A 17,694-nucleotide genomic window follows, 5' to 3' on the forward strand; every position below is an offset into this window, starting at 1 on the left:
CAGCAAAAGGTATTGAAGCTAATGGTAATAGTTAGTGGCTGCTGGTTCGTGTCAGCTAGTCACTGCCAGCTAGTTAGTACTAAACAGTGGTAACAGCAGTGCCATTTAGCGATTACTAAAGGATAGCTTCAATCTATAAAAACAGCCCTGGAGCAAAATACAGAAAGAATACTGAAAATATAATTTTCTAAATTAGTGAGCCTTATCCATGTCTGGGCACCAGTCAATTCTGCCATCTTGTTTTTGAGAACTGATTCAAAACTTAAAAAAATACGTGTGATGTCACTATTCCTTTTTTGGCACAAACACCACTGAAATGCACAAATCCATTACTGTTTAATGTAGGAATAACAAAAAGAAGCCAATAACAAAAAACAGAGGGCAGATAATTATCATGGCCTGAGTGACATGGGCTATGGTGAGAAATATGGCAGAGTTGTGTAAGTTGTCCAGCGAGGCCCATCTTGACACTGGAGACATCTTTTAACTAATTCTAGGTGTTGAGGCGACATTCTCACTAGGTAGTGGTGAGTTGCCTATTAAATGGAATTATTGGTGTCAATCACATAAGTTTTACAGCACAGAAAGAGGCCATTCAGCCCATCATATCTGTACAGCTTAAATAATTGAGCAACACTACCAAGTGTCAATCTCCCGTTTTTCTCCCCATGCCTCAGTACATTATTTTTATCCCAATAATCATCCAGTGCCCTCTTGAATGCCCAATTAACTGCACATCTCACCTTATTAACATGCAGCTTTCTGTATTACCGTTGGATCTGAGTAAACTAAACACCGAGAGTTCTTGATATGGAAATGGTGCAGGCAGCTCGTGGAGTGGACCAATTCCTTTCAGGCAGCACTCCCAATCCCAGAGCTCTGCTTCCATTATGGCAACTGAGTGGTTGTGCATGACTCCTGTTTGCTAACTCCCTCTTTTATCCCAAGTATTTAATGTCTGCTGCTTTTGGTCAAGTTGCTTTCTTGTTGCAGCCACTCAATCTGTTTGCACGAAGCACTGACATGGAAAATCTAGACCATAAAGTTGCTAATTCCCAAAGGCAAAGAAACCAGTCAAGTTATTCAGCAGCAGCAATGTTGTATCTGCAAGTTATATCACCAGGCTAGCACAGTTAAGTTCAGGAAAAGTCAAGATAACTTTTCCATGTCATCATATGACTGGAGTGGTCATTAGTCAAAGAAACATTAGTAACTGGACAAAAGGAAGTCGAAATCCCTCATAACTAATATATAGGTGTGGGGTTGCCTCCTCTGTAATAGGGCAGAAGTTTCAAGTGATCCATCTGCAAGAGGAGCGGCACTGTAGCTCAGTGGTTCAATCCCAGCCTTGGGAGATTCTCTGTGTGGAGTTTGCACATTCTCCCTGTATCTGTATGGGTTTCCTTCGGGTGCTCCAGTTTCCTCCCACAGCCCAAACGTGCAGGCTGGGTGGATTGGCCCTGGTAAAAACTCCATGTGTTGTTTACGGGGATGAGATATGGGGGTGGTGTTGGGTCTGGAAGGGATGCTCGTTGGAGGATTGGTGCAGACTTGATGGGCTGAATGGCCTCTTTCTGCTCTGTAGGCATTCAATGATTCTATCCCTGCAGATGTTTAACAAATTCAGAAATTCAGTCTTATGAGATAGCCAGACGGAATGCAGTATTGCTAGGCAGGAATGAATCTCAGTTGAGAGCATTTCCAACAACATCAGACCTGATGCTCCTGTAGCATCATCAAGCACACATACACAGCCAAATTCTAAGAGTAGAATTAAGAGAAATCAGACACACACAGCCTCCAAAGACAGGGTAATTACAGTCAAGGGGCAAGAGAAAAGAGCTGACAATCAGATCACAGCAAAGTCTCATTGTTACCAAATCAAGGTCAAGTCAGTGATCACCTGGACATTTCAGAGAGACTTGAATAATCAAGGTGAGGGTCTATACATGTATAAATAGTGCTTGTAATGATCTATTAAAACAGGGTTTATGTTTCAAGTCTCTTCGTTGGAGCAGTCAGACCTGCTGATTTTCTCCAGCACTTCTAAGTTTTAACTTTGTGCCTGAGATACCTTGACTCCAGCTCTTGAGACCTTTGCTGGCAAACTTGGCCTTATAAATTAATGCCCATTGCATGTTTGGGAGCAATGAGTGGCAGATTTCCCCTGCACTCTACAGGAGAATTGCTTCCTGTTTTGACATCGGAATCTGTTTGAAATCCTCTCATTATAAAATACCACAACAGAGGAAACAGTTCTGATTGTCAAAGAAAGAAATGATATCTTCTCAAATAACAGCTTTTTATAATGCCTTGTGATTTACCCTGCAGTTGATTCATGTGGTAAGAGAGGCTGCAGTCAGAGTAGGTTATATTTGCAGATGTATTGAGTCTCACTCACTCATCATGACACTCACTCATTTTGGGCCCATTCTTTGTCAAGTTGTTATATTTCTGCAAAGAGTCTGTACATATGTCAACAGGTGCTGACCATAAACACCCCATCCTGGCGATGGGTCAATTGAGTATCTTGGAATTTATATTTAGCTCGGTTCCCTGCCCACGCCCTGTTCAAGATCAGCAGTCATTTCACTATCCAGTCACCTGAATTGCACACACACACACACACACATATACATACACACACACACATACACACACACACACACATATACATACACACACACACACATATACATACACACACACACATACACACACACACATATACATACACACACACACACACATACACACACACACATACACATACACACACACACACATATACATACACAGACACACACACATATACATACACACACACACACATACATACGCACACACACACATACATACACACACACATATACATACACACACACACATACATACACACACACACATACATACACACACATACATATACATACACACACACACAAACACACATACACACAAAAACACACATCACACATACACACACACACAAACACACACACACACACACACACACACACACACACAGACAGAAACACATTGATTAGCTAATCTCGGTAACCTGATCTGTAATCAGGCTGTCACAAGAATTTGGAGTTGAGAGAATTCCAAGGAGGGAATATCTTTGCTTTCTTTATGGATTCCATGAAAGCAATTCTGCTCAATCTACCATGGCAAGGAAATCTAGAACAAGTGATAACCGTCTCAATTTCTGGCTGTCTTTCCATCCTGGGAGGAAGAGCTCCACAGTTAGTCCACACACGCCATTGTTTATTCGACCCTGCATCCAGGTCAGGGGGCAGGGTCATTGTGGTTGGGTAAGGGGGCAGGGTCACTATGCCTGGGTCAGGGGGCAGGGTCACTGTGCTCGGGTTGGGGTGGCAGGGTCACTGTGCCTGGGTCAGGGGACAGGGTCACTGTGCTCGATCGGGGAGGCAGGGTCACTGTGATCGTGTCAGGGGAGGAGTTGCTGTACCTGGGTCAGGGTTAGGGGTGGCTGTGCCCTGACCAGGGGATAGTGCCCAGCCCAAGGAGCAGTACGAAGCCTCTGCTCCAACTTGCCGTAGTCAGTTTTTCTTTTCCTTGCCCAGGAGGGTAGATTTCAATAGAAATGCAGGATGCCCATCACACATAGACAAGCATACAGAATCAAGGATGTTATGGTTTCATTTGTAATCGATGGGGTATTAGGTGATAGCAGCTGGCTAGTTAAATGGACAGTTTGAACAATCTGCCTGTCTGTTGTTATTTACAAAATTTGGAAAGAAATTATCCCTGAAGAAAAATCTTCTGACGCCTCATGGTGTTGTCACTGAACTAGTAATGCAGAGGCCAGGGTAATCTCCTGGTCACTCTCCCAGTCACTGTCGTGGACACTGTCCTGGTCACTCGCCTGGTCACCGAAGTGGTCACTGTCTGAGAACTGTGTGGAGTTTGCACATTCTCCCCATGTCTGTGTGGGTTTCCTCTGGGTGCTCTGGTTTCCTTCCACAGTCCAAAGATGTGCAGGTTAGGTTGATTGGCCATGCTAAATTGCCCATTGTGTTCAGGGTGTTTAGGTTAGGTGGGTTATAGGGGGATGGGTCTGGGTGGGATGCTCCAAGGGTCAGTGTAGACTTGTTGGGCTGAAGGGCCTGTTTCCACACTAGATTCTATGATTCTATCTATGATTCTGTGAGACCCACGAAACAGTCAATGGTTCAATGATCTCACTGTGTATCTGGTGCCACCTGGTGTTCTGGATGTGACACTGCCATCCTACATCAGTCCATCTCTGTGGTTATGGTTGGGAACATAGGCTTAAGTGTAGACCATTCAACCCCTCAAACCTGTTCTGCTATTCAACAAGATCATGGCTGACCTGTGATCTAACACCACGTACCTGCCTTTGCCCCATCCCTTAATACTTATGCTTAACAAAAATTTATCTATCTCAGATTTAAAATGAACACCGGATCCTGCATCTGCTGCCATTTGTGGAAGAGAGTTCCAAACATCTACTCACCTGTTGTGTGCGGAAGTGCTTCCTACCATCTCTCCTGCACAGCCTGGCCTTAATTCTCAGACTATGTCTCCTCTTTCTGGAATCCCCAACCAGTGGAAATAATTTTATATTTATGTACCCTGTCTTTTCCTGTTAATATCTTGAAGACTTTGACCAGATCACTCCCTAGGGTTCTTAATTCTAGAAAAACAGGCCTAATTTGTATAAACACTCCTCACAATGAATCTCTCAAGTCCAGGCATCATTCTTGTAAACCTACATTGAACTCACTCCAAGGCCAATCCTAAAGTGTGGTGCCCAGATCTGCTCACAATACTCCAAATGGTGTTTAACCAGGATTTTGTACAAGTGCAGCATAAGTTCTGCATCCTTGTAGTTCAGTCCTCTAGATAGAAAGGCCAGTGTTCCATTAGCTTCCTTGATTATTTTCTGAAACCATTCATGACATTTTAAAGATCTATGCACCTAAACCTCCGAATCTCTTTGGACATCCATTATATTTAACTTCATATCCCTAGAACGTACACTGATCTATCCACTTTTGGTCCAAAAGGAATAACTTTACACTTCTTACATCGAACTCCATCTGCCACAGTTTTGCTCATTCACTTAGCATAAAATTACAAAGGCATATTGTTAGACTATCACCTACACTGTCTACAATGCAGCTTAACTTTGTTGTAGTCAGTCATCTCAGCTCCAGGATATTTCTACAGAAGTTCCTCAGGACAGTGTCCTCAGCCCAAACATCTTCAGCTGCTTCATCAATAAGGTTAGAAGTGTGGATGCTTGCTGATCACTGCACAATATTCAGCACTATTTGTTACTCTTCAGATAATGAAGCAATCCATGTCCAAATGCAGCAAGATCTGGGCAATATCCAGACTTGGGCTGACAACTGGCAGGTAACATTTGCACCACACAAGAGCTGGGCAGTGATCATCCTCAACAAGAGAGAATTTCTCTTTGACCTTCAATAGCATTGCCATCACGGAATCCACCACTCCTAACATCCTAGGGGTCACCATTGACCAGAAATTGAATGGGACTGAACATATAAATGCAGTGGCCACAAGGCAGCAAAGTGACTCAGTGGTTAGCACTGCTGCCTCAGCGTCAGGGACACGTGTTTGATTCCACCCTTGGGTGTGTAGAGTTTGAACGTTCCCCTCATTTCTGTGTGGGTTTCCCCCGGCTGCTCTTGTTTCCTCACACATTCCAAGGATATGCAGGTTAGGTGGATTGGCCATGCTAAATTGCCCATAGTGTCCAGGGATGTGTAGGTTAGATGGATTAGCCATGGTAAATGCATGGTTACAGGTGGATCTGGGTAGGATGCTCTTTGGAGGGTTGGTGTGGATGTGATGGGCCAAATGGCCTGCTTCCACACTATAGGGATTCTGTGATTCTATGAAGAGCAGGTCAGAGGCTAAGAATCCTGCAATGAGTAACTCACCTCCCGACTTCCAAAAGCCTGTTAGCCATTTACAACACACATGTCAGGAGTGTGATGGAATACTTCCCAGTCGCCTGTATAAGTGCAAAGCAGCCTGCTTGATTAGCATCACATCTATAAATATCCAATCCCTCCACATCCAACGCTCAGCAACCAGTGTGTACCATCTATAAGACGCACTGCAGTGACTTGCCAAGGCTCCCTCGTTAGTACCTTCCAAATCTGCAATCTCTATCACCTTGAAGGACATGAGCTACAGCCGCATGGAAATGCCACTACCTGTAGGTTCCCCCCCAAGCTAAGTACCATCCTGGCTAGAAAATATCGCCTTTACTTTGGTGTGACTGGGTCAAAATGATGGATCTCCATCCCTCACAACACTGTGGCTGTTCATATACATCATGCACAAGTGAGTTGAGATGGTGGATCCCCACCACTTTCTCAAAGGTGATTAGGGAATAAATGATGGACTGGTCACCAGCTCTCTCATTCCCAAGAACAATTTCTTTAAAATCCTGACTCCAGTCTCCAATATCATCAGAATGTAGAGGTTTCAGGCGTGACAGCGAGTGATGTAAGAGATGTAGAGACATTGGATTATTGACAAAGGATAAACCATCCCCACAGTAATGAGGGACAATGTCCTAGAAAGTTTTCACAAGTAGCCATCTGGGTAGAACTTAGAAACAAAAAAAGGGCAATTGGTGACCTACCTCAGAATTGCACCTGAATTGGAAGGGGACTAATATACTGGCGGGGAGATTTGCTAAAGCTGCTCGAAAAGATTTAAACTAGTGGGGCCTGTGGGGTGGGGGGCACTCGTGAGTGGGCTAGGGGTGGGACCCAGGGAGACAGTGAGAAAAGAGATCAGTTTGAGACTGGTGCAGTTGGGTAAAGGAACAAGTCAAACAGTCAGGGTAGGCAAAAACAAAGTAGAGGATGGGGTAGGACTGATAAATTAAACTGCATTAATTTCAATGAGTGGGCCTAACAGGTAAGAATTAGAATCCCTACAGTGTGGAAACAGGCCCTTCGGCCCAACAAGTCCACACCGAACCTCGGAGCATCCCACTCAGATCCATCCCCCCACCTCCCTGAACACTACGGGCAATTTAGCATGGCCAATCTGCCTAACCTGCACATCTTTGGACTGTGGGAGGAAACCGGAGCAAACCCACGCAGACAACGTGCAAACTCCACACAGACAGTCGCCTGAGGCTGGAATTGAACCCACGCCCCTGGCGCTGTGAGGTAGCACTGCTAACCACTGTGCCACCGTGTCGCCCGTAAGGCAGATGAACTCAGGGCATGGTTGGGAACATGGGCCTGGGATATCTTAGCTATTTCAGAGACATAGTTCAGAGATGGACAGGACTGGCAAGTTAATGTTCCAGGGTATAGATGCTAAAGGAAGGATGGAAAAGAGGCCACGAGAGGAGGGGACATGGTGTTTTTGATTAGAGATAACATTACAGCTGTACTTAGGGAGGATATTCGTGGGAATACATCCAGGGAAATTTTTTGGGTGGAACTGAGAAATAAGAAAGGAATGATCACTTTATTGGGATTGTGCTATGGACACCCCAATAGTCAGCGGGAAATTGAAAAGCAAATTTGTAAGGAGATCTCAGTTATCTGTAAGAATAATAGGTTGGTTATGGTAGAGGAATTTAACTTTCCAAACAAAGACTGAGACTGCCATAGTGTTAAGGGCTTGAATGAAGAGGAATTTGTTAATTGTGTACAAGAAAATCTTCTGATTCCGTATGTGGATGTACCTACTAGAGAAGGTGCAAAACCCGGCCTACTCTTGGGAAATAAGGCAGGTCAGGTGACTTGAGATGTCAGTGGGGCCAATGGGGCCAGTGACCATAATTCTATTAGTTTTAAAATAGTGATGGAAATAGATAGGCTTGACTTAAAAGTTAAAGTTGTAAATTGGAGGAAGGCCAATTTTGACAGTTTTAGGTAAGAACTTTCAAAAGTTGATTAGGGGTGGATTTTCGCAGGTAAAGGGAAATCTGGATAATGGGGCACCTTCAAAAGTGAGATAATGAGAGTAGAGACAGTATGCTTCTGTTAGGGTTAAGGGCAAGGCTGGTAGGTGGAGGGAATGCTGGATGACTAGAGAAATTGAGGTTTTGGTCAAGAATAAGAAGGAAGCATATGTTAGGTATAGACAGCAGAGATCGAATGATTCCCTAGAAGCGTATAAAGGCAGTAGGAGTGTACTTAAGAGGGAAATCAGGAGGACAAAAAGGGGATATGAGATAGCTGTGGCAAATAAGGTTAAGGAGAATCCAAAAGGATTCTACAAATACATTAAGGACAAAAGAATAACATGGGAGAGAATAAAGCCCCTTAAAGATCAGCAAGACTGCCTATGTATGGAATAACAGAAGACGAGGGAGATACATAATGAGTATTTTGCATTAGTGTTTACTGTGGAGAAGGATATGGAAGATAGAGAATGTGGGGAAATAAATAGCGACATCTTGAAAAATGTCCATTTTACAGAGGAGAAGGTGCTGGATGTCTTAAAATACATACAGGTGGATAAATCCCTGGGACCTGATCAGGTGTACACCAGAACTGTATGGGAAGCTAGGGAAGTGATTGCTGGTCATTGATAGCTACAAGTGAAATGCCAGAAGACTGGATGTTGGCTAATGTGGTGCCACTATTCAAGAAAGGTAGTAAGGAAAAGCTAGAGAACTATAGACCTGTGAGCCTATTATCAGTGGTGGGCAAGTTGAAGGAAGCGAGCCTAAGGGCCAGGATTTACATGTATTTGGAAAGGTAAGGACTGATTAGGGATAGTCAACATGGCTTTATGCGTGGGAAATTGTGTCTCACTAACTTGATTGAGTTTTTTGAAGAGGTAACAAGAGGATTGATGAGGCCAGAGCAGTGGATGTGATCTACATGGACTTCAATAAGGCATTCGACAAGGTTCCTCGTGGTAGATTGGTTAACAAGGTTAGATCACATGGAATCCAGGGAGAACTAACCACGTGGATACAGAATTGGCTTGAAGGTAGAAGACAGAGGGTGACAGTGGAGGTTTGCTTTTCAGACTGGAGGTCTGTGACAAGTCTGTGCCACAAGGATCGGTACTGGATGTGCTGCTTTTCATCATTGATATAAATTATTTGGATGTGAACATAGGAGGTATGGTTAGTAGGATCGCAGATGACACTAAAATTGGAGGCGTTGTGGACAGTGAAGAAGGTTACCTCAATGTACAATGAGACCTTGATCAGATGGGCTAATGGGCCAAGGAGTGGCAGATAGAGTTTAATTTAGATAAATGTGAGGTACTGCATTTTGGAAAGGCAAATCAAAGCAGGACTTATACATGTAATGGTAAGGTCCTGGGCAGCATTGCTGAACAAAGAGGCCTTCGGGTGCAGGTACATAGTTCCTTGAAAGCAGACTTGCAGGCAGGTAGGATAGTGAAGAAGGCATTTGGAATGCTTGCCTTTATTGGTCAGTGCATTGGAGTTGGGATGCCATGTTGTGGCTGCACAGGACATTGGTTACGCCACTTTTGGAATATTGCGTGCAGTTCTAGTCTCCCTGCTATAGGAAGGACGTTGTGAAACTTGAAAGGGTTCAGAAAAGATTTACATGGATGTTGCCAGGGTTGGAGGGTTTGAACTATAGGCAGAGGCTGAATAGCCTGGGGCTATTTTCCCTGGAGCGTCAGACGCTGAGGGATGACTTTAAAGAAGTTTATAAGATCATGCGGGGCAAGGTGTTTTCCCCGGAGTGGGTGAGTCTGAAACTAGATGGCATAGGTTTCAGGTGAGAGGGGAAAGATTTAAAAGGGCCCTAAGGGGCAACTTTTTTTCATGCAGAAGGTGGTGCGTGTATGGCATGAGCTGCTACATGCAGTGGTGGAGGCTGGTACAGTTATAACATTTAAAAGGCATATGTATGGGTATATGAATAGGAAGTGTTTACAGCCCTATGGGCCAAATGCTGGCAAATGGAACGAGATTAAATTAGGATATCTAGTCAGCAGGGGAAGTTGGACCAAAGGGTCTGTTTCCATGCTGTACAGCCCCATGACTCTATGATCCTATACTTTGCTGAAATTATACTATAGTCTCCCAACAGTCAGGGCAAGATAGATGTATCAGAAATGTAGGCAAATCACTGAAAGTAGTGAGAGAAATGGGGGTATATTAATAGGGTATTTTAACTTTGCTAACATTAACTGGGATCACTTCAGTGTGAAAATATTAGACAGAGTTGAATTTTTGAACAGCAGCTTGTGCGAGTTTGTAGATAGTCTTAATAGAGATGGGGTAGTGTTAGATGTAATGCAACCACTCAAGTGGTTGAGCACTTTGGGGATAGTGACCATAACTCTAAATTTCCTTAAGGCATAGGAGCAGAAATTAGGCCATTCAGCCCATTGAGTCTGATCCACCATTCAATCATGGAATAGAATCCCTACAGTCTGGAAACAGGCCCTTTTGGCCCAACAAGTCCACATTGAACATCAGAGCATCCCACCCAGACCCATGCCCCTGTAAACCCACCTAATCTACACATCCCTGAACACTACAGGCAATTTAGCATGGCCAATCTGCCTAGCCTGCACATCTTTGGACTGTGGGAGGAAACTGGAGCACCCGGAGGAAACCCACGTAGACACGGGGAGAATGTGCAAACTCCACACAGACAGTCACCTGAGGGTGGAATCAAACCCAGGTTCCTGGCGCTGTGAGGCAGCAGTGCTAACCACTGAGCCACTGTGCCACCCATTGCTGGCAAGACTTAGAGGCATACAGGTTACATTGCACGTTGCATTATTTGAGGCTAGAGTCCATTCATCAGTTTGATAACAGCCAGAAAGAGGCTGTTCCTGAACCTGCTTGTGGTGTGTTCAGGCTTTTGTATCTTGTGCCTTGGAAGAGGTTGTAGGAGATCATTACCAGGGTACAATGGGTCTTTGATAATGTTGGCAGCCTTTCTGTGGCAGTGAGCCATGTAAATGGAGTCCATGGATGGAAAGTTGGCTTCTGTGATGGTCTGGGCTGTGCACACCACCTTCTGTAGTTTCTTACAGTCCTGGGCAGAGCAGTTACCATACCAGGCTGTTATGCACCCGGACAGTATGCTTTCAATGGTGCATCTGTAGAAGTTGGTGAGAGACCTTATGGAGATGCCAAATTTCCTGAGCTGCCTGAGGAAGAAGAGGCGTTGCTGTGCCTTCTTCACTGCCACATTTACATGGGAAGTCTAGGACAGGTCGTCGGTTATCGACACACTGAGGAACTTGATGCTCTTCACTCTCTCAACCTCAGTTCTGTTGATGTAGATAGGGGCGTGTTCTCCTCCTTTCTTTCTGAAGTCGATGATCAGCTCTTTAGTTTTGCTGACATTGAGAGACAGATTGTTTTCATTGAACCACATCACCAAGCCCTCTATCTTCCTTCTGTATTTTGACTCTTCGTTGTTAGATATCCATCCCACAACGGTTGTGTTGTCAGCGAATTTATAGATGGCACATCCTTGGAGGGTTCCAGTGTTGAGTGTTATTGTGGAAGAGGTGTGGTTACCTATCCTCACTGATTGCAACCTATGGGTCAGAAAGCTGAGGATCTAGTAGCAGAGGGCGGAGCTGGGACCGAGGTCAAACTGTTTTGAGATCAGTCTGGAGGGGACTGGAGTAGAGGAGGTTGAGGTGGGATCTGATTGAGGTATACAAAATTATAAGAGGCATTGACAGAGTAGATTGTGATAACCTTTTCCTCATGGCAGAGGAAGGGCGTAAGTTTATGGTGAGAAGTAAATGGTTTAGAGGGGATCTGAAGAGACATCTTTTTATGCAGAGGATGGTAGAAATATGGAACGTGCTGTCTGAGAGGGTGGTGGAGGCAGGTACTCTCACAATATTGAAGATCTATCTGGATGAATATTTAAGATGCCAGGGCATAGTAGGCTATGGACCAAGTGCAGGTAAATGGGATTTGTGTGGTTTTGTGTTTGTTGGCTGGTACAGACATGGTGGGCTGAAGGGCCTGTTTCTATACTGTATGATTATGAATCTTTCCCTGAACCAAGTTGTAGAAAGTCCATAGCATTTGACACCATGTTTCTCAGCTTCTCTGCACAATGCAATGGAGCTGTTGTCATCTATAGCAACAATAACAGGACTCTTGCCCAGTGCAGGCCAGTTCCCTCTTCTTGGACCCTCTTGACCCACTCATCAGTGGAGACATCAGAGGAAGGATGGGCCTTGATCTCCCATCCTACCCAAGCTAGCAGAACATGTTGCTCACGGTACCGCGAGCACTGGACAGTATCAGTGACCCCTATGGTTTTCAGTGACCCCTGTGCTCCACAATGTACCTGAGCCTGAATCAGCCTGTGCTTTTATGTCAGTTGTGGCTAATGTCACATCTGAGTAAACACTTGACTCATTTCATTAATAAGTAACTGCTTTTATTTACAGGATATTCCAACAAAGAATGGCAAAATATAATACAAGATTAATTCTGGACTCCAATTCATCTTGCGTGCTTCCACTCACAGGAACCATCCAGTGTTCCCTTAAGAATATGCAAGTGACAGATATGTAATAAATACCTAAACATACATAGGTATGTGGTCAAACCTATTAGAAACCATCCAGTGCCCCCATCAATCTCTCAGACCTAGTGAGCCCCCGTGTTTGCGTAGCTGTGTTGCTAAAGTCCCCATCACAGACAAGGGGCACATGTTGGCCTCTATGAACTTCGTTTCTTTTCACCTTTCGCTCCTATCCAGTTCATTGTTCAGTCTCTGCTGTCCAGCCTACTGCCACCCAACTGATTATGCAGTGCTCACCTGTTCAGCCAGTGTTCTTCCCACTGAGTGCCTTTTTAAACCCTCTGGGATACATTTCTGAGATGCTACTTTGTCAGGCCTTCAGGAAGAACAGCCACTTGACCCAAGTCACTGGTCAACCCGAGGGAAGATGACACTGGGTTAAGACCATGTGAATGTAAGGGATGGACGCATCAAGTATTTCATGCACAAGGCCAGCCAAGATTTTGAAGCTCATTTCAATGATGTAGTTGAGATAAAGAAAATAACAGGATAGTAAAGAATGAAGCACAAAGCGTAGGCACATAACCCAATGTGGGATGATTTTCCAGCTCCCTCTCTGCTACTTTCTCAGTATTGACCCTGGCCGTCATTTCTTGTGCAGCTTGAGCCTGTGACTTCTTGGTACTTCTTGGCCCCTTTGTCTTTTTGTTGGATATCTTTTGCCCAGCAAGGGGTCTAAAGACCAAATCTTTTTATTTCCTTTACTTTGAACTGTGGGCCAAAAAAGGGACGATAGGAGACTGTGTGAAGAAACAGAAACAGAAATTGCTGGAAAAGCTCAGCAGGTCTGACAGCACCTGTGAAGAGAAACTAGAGTTAACGTTTTGCGTCAGGTGACCCTTCCAGCAATCTCTATTTCTGTTTCTGATTTACAGCATCTGCAGTTCTTTTGCTTTTGACTGTGAGAACAGATGGCCTTAGTTTTAAAAACTATGCTTACTGGAGCACACTGCAAGTTTTATACAATGTTACGTTTATCTGGAACAGTGAGAGCAGAGGCAGATATCACTGAGCGATTGGTTCCAAACTAAAGGAAAACTGCTTGACAGCAGTGTTCTGAATGGCTCCTGATGAGGTGACCGTGGCTTTATGAGGGTCAGCGCAGCACTTAGCCTGCAAACAGAAAGCAATAGAAAAGTGTCCCTCTCTCTGCCTTATGTGAACAGAATAGAAAATAACAGATAGCTGCCTTCCACTCACTTTTCCCTGAAAATTCCTTCAAGGAAGAACTAAATGTTATAAAGACAGTGAAAGGATGAATTCTTAACCAATGAAGGTGGTTAAAAAACAACTTTATGTAAATGCAAAAAAAAATAAAAGGAAATTGGAAGAAACCAAAAGAAACAGTTCATCGAATTCTGTGGAACACACTGGTGCTGTTGAACTGGGATATTGATAGATCAAGTGAATGGGCAAAACTGTGGCAGATGGAGTTCAATGTAAGAAGTCAATTTTGGACTGAGAAAGGACAGGACAGGATACTTTCTCAATGGTATGAAATTAAATACAGTGGATGCCCAACGAAATTTGGGGGTTCAGGTGCATAGATCTTTGAAATGTCACAAATGGGTGCAGAAAATAATCAAGAACCCAAATGGAATGCTAGCCTTTATATCCAAAGGACAGGAGTGTAAAGATGTAGAAGTTATGCTGCATTTGTATAAAGCCCTGGTTATACAACACGTGGAGCACAGTGAGCAGATCTGGGCTCCACACCTTAGGAAGGATATATTGGCTTTAGGGGGAGTACAACATAGGTTGACAAGAATGATACCTGGACTTCAGGGTTTAATTATGAGAAGGGATTATGTAAATTAGGTCTGTTTTCTCTAAAATTTAGACAGTCAAGGAGTGATCTACTCGAAGTCTTCAAGATATCAACAGGAAAGGACTGGGCAGATAAAGAAATTATTTCCACTAGTTGGGGATTCTAGATCAAGGGAGCACAGTCTGAGAATTAGGTCCAGACCATTCAGGAGAGATCTGATGAAGCATCTCTGCACACAAAGGGTGGTAGATGTTTGGAACTCTATTATACACATAAAGGTAAAGTCATGGGGAGTATTGCTGAACAAACAGACCTTGGAGTGCAGGTTCATAGTTCCTGGAAAGTGGAGTTGCAGGTAGACAGGGCAATGAAGAAGACATTTGGTATGCTTGCCTTTATTGGTCAGTGCATTGAGTGTAAGAGTTGGGAGGTCATGTTGCAACTGTACAGGACATAGGTTAGGCCACTTTTGGAATACTGCGGTCTCCCAGATATAGAAAGGATCTTATGAAACTTGACAGGGTTTGGAAAAGATTGAGAAAGATGTTGTCAGGGTTTGAGCTGTAGGGAGAGGTTGGATAGGCTGAGGCTATTTTCTCTGGAGTGTCAGAGGCTCAGGAGTGACTGTACAGAAGTTTATAAAATCATGAAGGGCATGGATACACAGTGAATAGCCAAGGTCTTTTCCCCAGGGTTGGGGAGTCCAAAACTAGAGGGCATAGCTTTAATGTGAGAGGGGAAAGATTTAAAAGGGACCTGAGGGGCAACATTTTCAGGCAGAGGGTGGTGCACGAATGGAATGAGCTGCCAGAGGAAGTGGTGGAGGCTGGTACAATTAGAACATTTAAAAGGCATCTAGAGGGATATATGAATAGGAAGGATTTAGAAGGATATGGGCCAAATGCTGGCAAATGGGACTAGATTAATTTAGGGTATCTGGTCAGCATGGACAAGTTGGACTGAAGTGACTGCTTCCATTCTCTACAGCTCTACGACTCTGTGTCTCTATAACTGGCAGTGGATGCTGAATTGGTTGTTAATTTTAAATCTGTGATAAAAAAGTTTTTGTTAAGAAAATGTATTAAGGGGTATGAGCCAATATGGAATTAGGCCAGAGAGTGGCCATGATCTTATTGAATGGTGGAACAGGCTCGATGAGCTGAATGGCCTATTTCTGGTCCTACGTTCCTATTCCCTGATCTTTTTTGTTTTTCCACCTTTAGTCTCTGTGTCTTAACTGTCTGCTTGTGAAGGAGGAAATTTGAGAATTGATACAGTTTGAATTGTAGAGTTATAAGTTAACAATTTCCATTTTTCCATTGGTTAAGGATAGTTTGTTTGTAATAAATGCCATTTTCTTGTTAAGTACAGAACCCTGTTGAAAGTTTTCTTCTAACCTGAGTTGATCAGTCAGGTCAGTAGGGGTCTTTGGAGAGCTTAATTAAATCTTTACGTATTTATGATGACTCCAGGAATAGTAGGCTTGATTTCCAGAGCACTATCACAGTGAGTTGTGACAAACAGTAAAAAAAAAAAATAAAACAGATGATATTCAGAAGCCCAAGGGGCTATCAGCTTTAAACACATAGCAACCTGCCAACCATAGTCTGCACAGTGACTGTACTGCATGGTCACCCATTCTGAGAGGACACTTATTACTTGCAAGGTACAGCTGCATATGGCGCAGAGGAACAAAGATTCCTTAGAAGAATCACTAAAGAATGTGCCACATCTTAGCAAAGCTATGAAAAGGAACCTCCTGTGATTCTGCTTACCATGTTATAAAGTGGATATTGAGGCACTGGAGGGGGTACAGAGAAGAATCCCAGAATTGTGTGTGTTTTGCATACCAGGAATGGGTTGACAGGCTGGCTCTGTTCCCTTTTGAAAAAAAGGCTGAGGAGTGATCTAATTGTGTTCTCTAAAATGTTGAGAGGTTTTGATAGGATGGACAAAGGCGGTGTGTTTCCTTTTGTAGGAAAGAGGAAAACTACAGGACGTCAAAATAAGATAGTCCCCAAGAAATCCAATAGTGAATTCAGAAGAAAAGTCTTCATCCAGGGAGCAGTAAGAATGTAGAACTCACTCCCGGAAGAAGAGGTTGAAGTCAGTAAGGTTGATACATTTAAGGGGAAACTAGACAAGTGCACAATGAAGTAGACCGTTAAGATTTCAATGTGGAATGGTAGGAGAAAGTTTGAATGGAGTCTAAACATTGAGATGGAATAGGTGGACTGAACTTCCAGATGTTTTGAGGAAGGGTCACTGAACCTGAAATGTTAACTCTGATTTCTCTCAACAGATGCTGCCAGACCTGCTAAGCTTTACCAGCAACTTCTGTTTTTGTTTCTGATTTCCAGCATCCGCAGTTCTTTGGGTTTTTATTTTGTGTTTTGATGGACTGGACAGCCTAGTTTGATGCCGTATATCATTTCAATAGGAATAAGTATCTTGCTGCTATGCAGATGGAAGGACTTTAAGTGGAAGAAGAGCTTTGCAGATTGAGGATTTGTAGAAGAGAGGTGCAGTAACACCTTCACTGGTGCCTTGTGGGTGACAATGGTGATAGCATAACTGAAGTCCTGCACAATGATGCTGTGGTGGATGTGAGTGGAGTTCCTACACTGGTGCATCCACTACAGCCATTCACATTTTTTATGCCCTGCAGCCAGAGGCTATGCTACTTTCCCCTGGCATTGATGTAGTTGGACAGCTTTCTTGAAGCATGTGGCCCATCCACTGTGGACGGATCATCCCTCTTCTCTTGAACTTAGATCACATAATTTCCTTGCCTCATTGTTAAATAATTGACGACTCCTACTGATTGCTGTTTCATAAATATCATCATTGTGAATCCAGAGTTGCATTTGTTGTTGCATTTTGACCATGAAAGGGGCAATCTTCCTCTCAGCTGCTGTGGACCTTTAAGAGCTGCGCAGCACATGACTTTCCTGCTGTAATAGGTCAGTAGCAAATTCTTCAGGCTATTTGCCAATGACAGGAAATCTAGAAGTATTACTGGGAGAAGGGTTGGTGTGACTCAGTGAGGGCCAGACACCCTACATCCATATGCCAATTCTAAGCCAATTGACTGATGCCAGCATCATTGAGGGGGCAGGGAGAAAAGATGTGGTCAATTCTTTCTGTCAGTGGTCAGAGTGACGTTTCTGAACCTGTAACCATGGAGCTGAGACCTGCCTCAGCATATAAAACAGATTGGAAAATAGGTTATTCACAAATTCTAACAACTGGATGATAATAAACTCTTCGGTTCCAGATGGAACAGAGCCCAGAACAGTGCAACAAACGAGCAAGAAAACATACCCTGAACGTGTTAATCCAGCAACAGGGCAAGTTCTG

The sequence above is a fragment of the Rhincodon typus genome, chromosome 30, assembly GCF_021869965.1.
Source record: "Rhincodon typus isolate 14 chromosome 30, sRhiTyp1.1, whole genome shotgun sequence".
Taxonomy (NCBI): Eukaryota; Metazoa; Chordata; class Chondrichthyes; order Orectolobiformes; family Rhincodontidae; genus Rhincodon; species Rhincodon typus.